Below are 7,719 nucleotides of genomic sequence, written 5' to 3'. Positions count from 1 at the left end.
GAAGAGCCAGTTGGCCCAAACGGAGATCGATTTTTTGGGAATGCATTTCTCTCAGGGGAAATATCAACCTCAGCCTCACATAGCCCAAGAACTGTTAAATTTTCTAGATGAAAACCTCACTGTTAAACAAATCCAACAATTTCTTGGTATAATTAATTATATCAAGAATTTCATTCCAAAGCTTGCTAGATACACAAGTCAACTATCACAGTTGCTTAGGAAAAATCCTCTGCCATAGGAACCGAAGCATACTGCAGCTGTCAAAGCCCTGAAAAGGATTGCACAGACTCCATATGCCTTGAAAATTCTTGGAAATGGGAAAAGAATTTTACAAACTAATGCCAGTGATCATTATTGGGGCGTAGTCTTGATAGAAGAAATCAATGGAGTAAAACATTATTGTGGTCATGCTAGTGGACAATTCAAGGAAGTCGAAAAACATTATTACAGGAAACAATTGGATGGTATTTTCTATTGGAATGGTGGAGGAAACCATTAGAACCGGTCTTAGATGAGGTCAAAGGAACAAAATTAACACAGGAAGCTGTTAGCAAACTTAAGACGATTTTCATACTACATAGACCATATATGACAGGTTCTAGGACTAAACTCTTCATTAGCGCAAATTATTCTGATCTATGGGAAACCGTTGAAGATTATCCTCTAAGTTTAAAGGTTATGAATGAATTAATGGATTATATCAATTTTATTAATCTTCATAATCAAGGAAAAGCCCAAGCTGAAACAACCTGCATCAGTCATGGAAATCTTCCGTCCCAATGGCAGCCGATTAGTCCAGAAGAATTTTCATGCATCGGTCATAAAGTTCTCAAGAATTCCCAATGGCAGATAGGGATACAAGAAACTGGAGAAAGCTCTACTCGACCAGAACAGAACTCTGAAATAAAAATTGAGCAACAACTTGCAAAAATGAATTTTGAATAATCCCATGGATTTGGATACTGTCGAAAATCCCAGTGAAGAAACTGTGAGAGAGATGAAAGAGGACATCTGGTAGTATGAACCACAATATTCGCCTAGCTATTTTCCATAGGAGTACTTGTCTGATCAGAATTCGTCCCCTAAGTCACGAGCCTATCTCTAAAGGATAATGAGTCCAAAAGTGTCATGATGACTGTCTTGTATAATTATTGCATGTCTTGTATAATTATTGCCTGAATAGTCTTTATTTCGTCCAAATGTGGCATAATAGTCAAAGTGTGTCATAAATGTATCTCCAATAATTGTAAAGCATTCCAATAATGCTTGTCATGGGTCGTGATCATGAATAGTGTGTAATAGTCAAGGTGTCATGATTATGTCTCCAATTATTGTAAAGCATTCAATAATGCTTGTAACGCTGGCCGGGAGCCTTCCAGATCATGAGATATAGTCTTAATTGAATCATCAAACCGAGATAACAAAATGCCATCCATTGGCTTACAAATCTCAAGGCACATATTATCAATTAAAACTATAATCTTATGATAGAAATGACCGTAGCAAGGATCAATAGTCAAATGTTTTCTGATACACAAGATCCTCATAACTGAGACGAGTGTAGAGCATACTTGCATCTCTAATAGGGTGTTTATGATATGGACATAATAACTAGAGCTTTCAGAAAGAAGAGAAAACTTAGAAGAACATGTTTATACTTAAGAACACTTAAGGTTTTATTTCGAATGCTGCTTGAGCTCATATGTTACAAGACATCTCCTTTAATAGCCAAGGAGTTACACAAAGGAAAAAGTACATACTATTCATGATCATGCCCTATGATAAGCATTATTGATTGTTTTTACAATAATTGGAGACATAATCATGACACCTTGACTATTACACACTATTCATGATCACGATCCATGATAAGCATTATTGGAATGCTTACAATTATTGGAGATATATTTATGACACACTTTGACTATTATGCCACATATGGACGAAATAAAGACTATTCAAGCAATAATTATACAAGACATGCAATAATTATACAAGACATCATCATGACACTTTTGGACTCATTATCCTTTAGAGATAGGCTCGTGACTTGGGGACGAATTCTGATCAGACAAGTACTCCTATGGAAAATAGCTAGGCGAATATTGCGGTTCATACTACCAAATGTCCTCTTTCATCTCTCTCACAGTTTCTTCACTGGGATTTTCAGCAGTATCCATATCCACGGGATTATCTTCAAAATTCATTTTTGCAAGTTGTTGCTCAATTTTTATTTCAGTGTTATGTTCTGGTCGAGTAGAGCTTTCTCCAGTTTCTTGTATCCCTACCTGCCATTGGGAATTCTTGAGAACTTTATGACCGATGCATGAAAATTCTTCTGGACTAATCGGCTGCCATTGGGACGGAAGATTTCCATGATTGATGCAAGTTGTTTCAGCTTGGGCTTTTCCCTTGATTATGAAGATTAATAAAATTGAGATAATTTATTATTTCATTCATAACCTTTAAACTTGGAGGATAATCTTCAACCGTTTCCCATAGATCAGTATAATTTTCGCTAATGAGGAGCTTAGTCTTAGAATCTGTCAGATATGGTCTATGTAGTATGAAAATCGTCTTAAGTTTGCTAACAGCTTCTTGTGTTAATTTTGTTCCTTTGACCTCATCTAAGACCAGTTCTAATTGTTTCCTCAACCATTCCAATGGAGAATACCATCCAAGTGTAGTCCAAATCAAGGAGTTGTGATTTTTTGGATCTGTTAGGTGCTTGTACATTGCTTCAGTTGGGACATAGATAGGCATAACATACAAGCTAGTTGCACACCAAATATACCATAAATGATTATCAAAAAACTTAAACCTTGGGTCTATCATGAATGGTAAGTAGAACGATGTGTTTATACGGAAAAGGGAGTGGTCTTGAAATCTTTTTATCTCTTTCATAATCTTCACCATAAAATTAAAAAAGATTATTTTTGGCGTACTCTTTGAGTCTAGATGGTGAAAAAGATGATTCCACTCCAGGAAGAAAATCTTTGATGGTAGAGCCATGGGCTGGTAGTGATTTGATCATAAGAATCAATAGAAAGGTGTGTATTTTAGTGACAATTTGGATAGGCTTCATAGGTCTGGAAAGTAATTAGGAATCAAATTCTAATTTCCTTTGATATGTTTTACCGTAAAATCATATCTCGAAAACCAATCTTTGAGCCTAAGAGTTTGGGGATCCGGAGGCATCTTGTTCTTAAACTCGAGAATCCTAGGGAAAGAAGAATTATCCATTTGGACCTCAAACTGATAACCCCTCAGGTGGAAGTCAAATTTTTGTATTCCCAACTTAACTGCAAGTGCTTCCTTGTAGGTGGTGTGATAATGTTTTTCGGCTTCCTTAAATTGTCCACTAGCATGACCACAATAATGTTTTATTCCATCGATTTCTTCTATCAAGACTGCGCCCCAATAATGATCACTGACATCAGTTTGTAAAATTCTTTTCCCATTTCCAGGAATTTTTAGGGCAGGTGGAGTCTGTGCAATCCTTTTCAGGGCTTTGACAGCTTCAGTATGCTTTGGTTCCCATGGCGGAGGATTTTTCCTAAGCAACTGTGACAGTTGACTTGTATATCTAGCCAACTTTGGGATGAAATTCCTGATATAATTAATTATACCAAGAAATTACTGGATTTGTTTAACAGTGAGGTTTTTATCTGGAAAGTTTAACAGTTTTTGGGCTATGTGAGGCTGAGGTTGATATTTCCCCTGAGAGAAATGCACTCCCAAAAAATCGATCTCCGTCTGGGGCAACTGGCTCTTCTTTTCAGATAGCATTATTCCATGATCTTGGGCTATTTGGGAAAATTGGCTCAATAACTATTTATGAGCCTTTTCATCTTTCGAAAATAACAACACATCATCGATGTAGATGAGAAGACTATCGATAATGGGCTCAAAAATTCTAGTCATGGCTTTTTGAAATAATGAGGGAGCTACCTTAAGCCCAAATGGCAATACTGTCCATTGGTATAGGAATACAGAACGCCGTTTTGTAACGGTCCTTAAGATCAATACCCAATTTCCAGAATCCCGACTTCATATCGAACTTGGAATAGATCTGAGAATCTTTGAGGAAGATGTTTAATGAAGAGGTTTTCATAATGAGAAATTTATCATCTTTTAGAAAATTGTTAAGAGGTTTATAATCAATCACCAACCTCTTTTTCCCTCTTAATTTTTCAGATCTTTTTTCCACATAGAATGCTTGGCAAGCCCATTCGGATTTTGTGGGTTCTATCAGTCCTTGTTGGAGTAACTGGTTGCATTCTTCCCGGGCCAAAGCTAAATCTGATGGGCTCATTCCTGGATGAGTAGCTTTGGTTGGATTGATATCCTCATTAAGCTTGAAGGGAAGTTGGACAAAAAAGTCTTTGTTTGTCCATAAAGGTTTTGGATGAGAGAGTTGTCCATGATTGTCTGCACAAAGTTTGAGCAGTTTGGATTTGATTACTTCATATCCAGCAGGAACTTCAGAAAGGGAATACAACTTTAATATTTTTGAATAAGGTTTAAATTCTCGCTTAAATTTGATTCATGTAGGGAGAATTTGAAGCCTACTTGCTGCTGAATAAACATCCATTCCCAAAACAATATCTTTGTTTGGGAGGCTACTACCAATGACCTTCGTCCAAACTATGCATTCGAGGAAGAATTTGATTCCAATTTTTTCTTTTGTCATTAAATTTGTTCTGAAAGTCTTTCCATCTACTGCTACAAAGTATGCAGCATGTTTCACCCATGCTTCTGTAAGGAGAAAGCTTGGGTTCATCATTGTGATTTGTGCACCAGTATCCATATAGGCTATAACTTTCTTTGGATGGGAAAATTTTGAGGCAAGGACGTGGATCTCAACACAAGGGAGAGGAGGAGTAGGTAAAATGCTTCCTATTTCCTTGAATGAGTAAATAGGAAAACATCAATCATCTTCTGATTCAGCAAACGGTGCTTTGTCTAAAGAAGAGTTATCTGAGGAGGAGTTTTGGAGAGCGAAAATTGTTTCTTCATCGACAGAGCTTTGTTCATAATACAAGGATTCTAGATCACCTTCTAGAGGTTGGAGTGAGTTGATCAACTTGGCGGCTTTGTTGGTATTGTTAGGACATCTCTTAGAAAAATGTCCCTTTTCTCCACAGATAAAACACCTTTGACTTTCCTTTTTCCCCCTAAACGGCTTCTTTTTGAAGAACTTCAAAGCTTTCCTTTTCCTTACCTTCTTGAAGATCCTAGAAGGTTTGGTTTATTTTTGCCAATGATGTTTCTTTCCTGTTGAACAACTGCATTTTTTATCTTTGCACTTGATTTCCAGGTAAGGCTTCTTGCATGCCTTTGTGAATTTGGATTTTTGTTGTACAATTTCTGAGAAATGTCGGTGCAATCTACATAGCTTTTCAAGTGCTTCTAATGCTATTTGATGTATCTGGCCGAGACTCAAGGCTTTAACATCTTTTTGAGCGGCTGCTATCATCCTATGAATTTCTGGCTGGAGTTCTTGAGGCAGCGATGAGATATATGTATTCTTTAGAGTATGATCATTAAATCCATTGAGGACATAATACCTCTGGGTCATTCTTTGATAATGTCTTTCAAGATCTTTGACTTTAAGGGAATAACATCTCATCTCAAAGAACTCTTGTCTGCTTTTCTTATCAAATATCTCCATATCACCAATGAATTCGTTGTGGAGAATTCCAAGGACAACAGCAGTATTCACCAATCTGTGTAATTCGTCTTGTTTGAAGCTACCAAGATTATGGTATCATTTTTTCAACGTACCTGTCATACGACATCAAAATTCTTCAATGATCTTATAAGTGTCTGCACCTGTTTTCATCATTTGAGTATCAAGCCAGGCGCCAAATTCAAGAAGTCTTTTACTCCAAAGACTGGGTGGTATATCATCAAGCGTGAACCATGGTCCATTGTTTATTTTTGTTTTCCCTGAGACTATATTTTCTTCAAATGAGTCTTCATAAATGGATCCTTTCTCTTTTACATTCACCATAAAAAGTCTGGAGATGTTCGTGTAATTCCTTTCAGACTCTGATTCGTGTTCTGATGCTGATGAAAAGGATTCAGATCTTTCATCAGTTGATGCATCTCTGGAAGAATCATTTTCTTCAAAGGAAGAGGAATCTTCACTCTTTTCCCTTGAGAATTGTGGAAGAGAATTATTTTCTTGTGGAAATTCTTGGCTCTCTGTGATTGTCATGACTTGGAAACTTTTATCTAGGGTTTCTTCTTTCTGGAATTTTGGAGGAGGTGTTTCAGGGACATCCTGGGATTCAGAGGATGATACACTTAAGCAAGTGGTTTTTTCTTTGGACCTGGAGGTTGAGGCTTTCTCAGTCCTGGAAGATTTTGGTTTATAGGCAGAGGGTATGTATTTAGCGTAGTCTGGTGGTGAAGAAGCATATCTTGGATAGAAAGGAGAGGGTCTATTTGGTCGTGAGAAATAAGAAGGAAAGTTAGCGCAAATTATGATGATCTATGGGAAACTGTTGAAGATTATCCTCCAAGTTTAAAGGTTATGAATGAATTAAAGGATTATCTCAATTTTATTAATCTTCATAATCAAGGAAAAGCTCAAGCTGAAACAACTTGCATCAGTCATGAAAATCTTCCGTTCCAATGGCAGCCGATTAGTCTAGAAGAATTTTCATGCATCGGTCATAAAGTTCTCAAGAATTCCCAATGACAGATAGGGATACAAGAAACTGGAGAAAGCTCAACACGTTTACAAACTATATATTTAAAAAAAATTAATACATTTAAAAACTAAATCGATATTTTTATGGAAGATTAATTTAGGCAACACTATGAGCTGTGTAGCTTTATGACAAGCCCCTTTTGTCACGTGTAATAATTCTCCAACCTTTACGAGGATTGAATCATTCTCTCAAAAAGAGTGACCACTTTCTAAGACAAATCTGGTGTTATCCACCCGCAGATTTTCAAATTCTACTTATGAATTTAGATTGATTGAGTACTTATGAGTTTGATTAGGATCATGTTTGGTGGGCAGTGGAAAAGACAAGAAAGAAAAATCACTCATATATATCTGCCGACAAATTTCACTTTTCACAGTACAACAACTCTTGTCCACAGGACTGCATCTGGATCCATGACTCAATTTACTTTCACAAATGTATTTGGAAACCCAAGTACCATAATGCCAATAGTATATCACTTGTCTCATATAGCAATTTTTGTTTATAAAAATAAAATAAAAAAATTAAATTTAAATTGTTTGATCTTTGATTAAACGATTGAGATCACTGCAATTGCATGTAGTCACCCTATATGTAATTTAAATTCTATTTAAGAGAAAAGATGGTGTATCAATTCAATATTAGAGTTTAGTGAACACACAAAAAAATATTTATATTTATGTCCCAATAAAAAGAACAACCAAAAGAATAACACAATTATAAATAAAATAATTTAAATAAATAATAAAGTTAAAAGAAAATAAGATTACACAAAAAGTTAAGATGCCTTTGTATAAGAAAATTCGAATTTTTTCATTGGATAAAGAATTATACAATTATAAATAAAATAATATATATTAAAAATAAAATGGAAGAAAATGTGTCACCAAAAGTTAGTATACTCTTTATGAGTATAAAGATGTTCCAGATATGTTAATTTAGTAGTAAAAATTTAATTTTATAACTTCAAGGAACAATATTCGAATCTCTTATGAGA

This window comes from Cicer arietinum, chromosome 7 (genome assembly GCF_000331145.2).
Source record: "Cicer arietinum cultivar CDC Frontier isolate Library 1 chromosome 7, Cicar.CDCFrontier_v2.0, whole genome shotgun sequence".
Classification (NCBI taxonomy): Eukaryota; Viridiplantae; Streptophyta; class Magnoliopsida; order Fabales; family Fabaceae; genus Cicer; species Cicer arietinum.
This window is presented reverse-complemented; position numbering follows the sequence as displayed.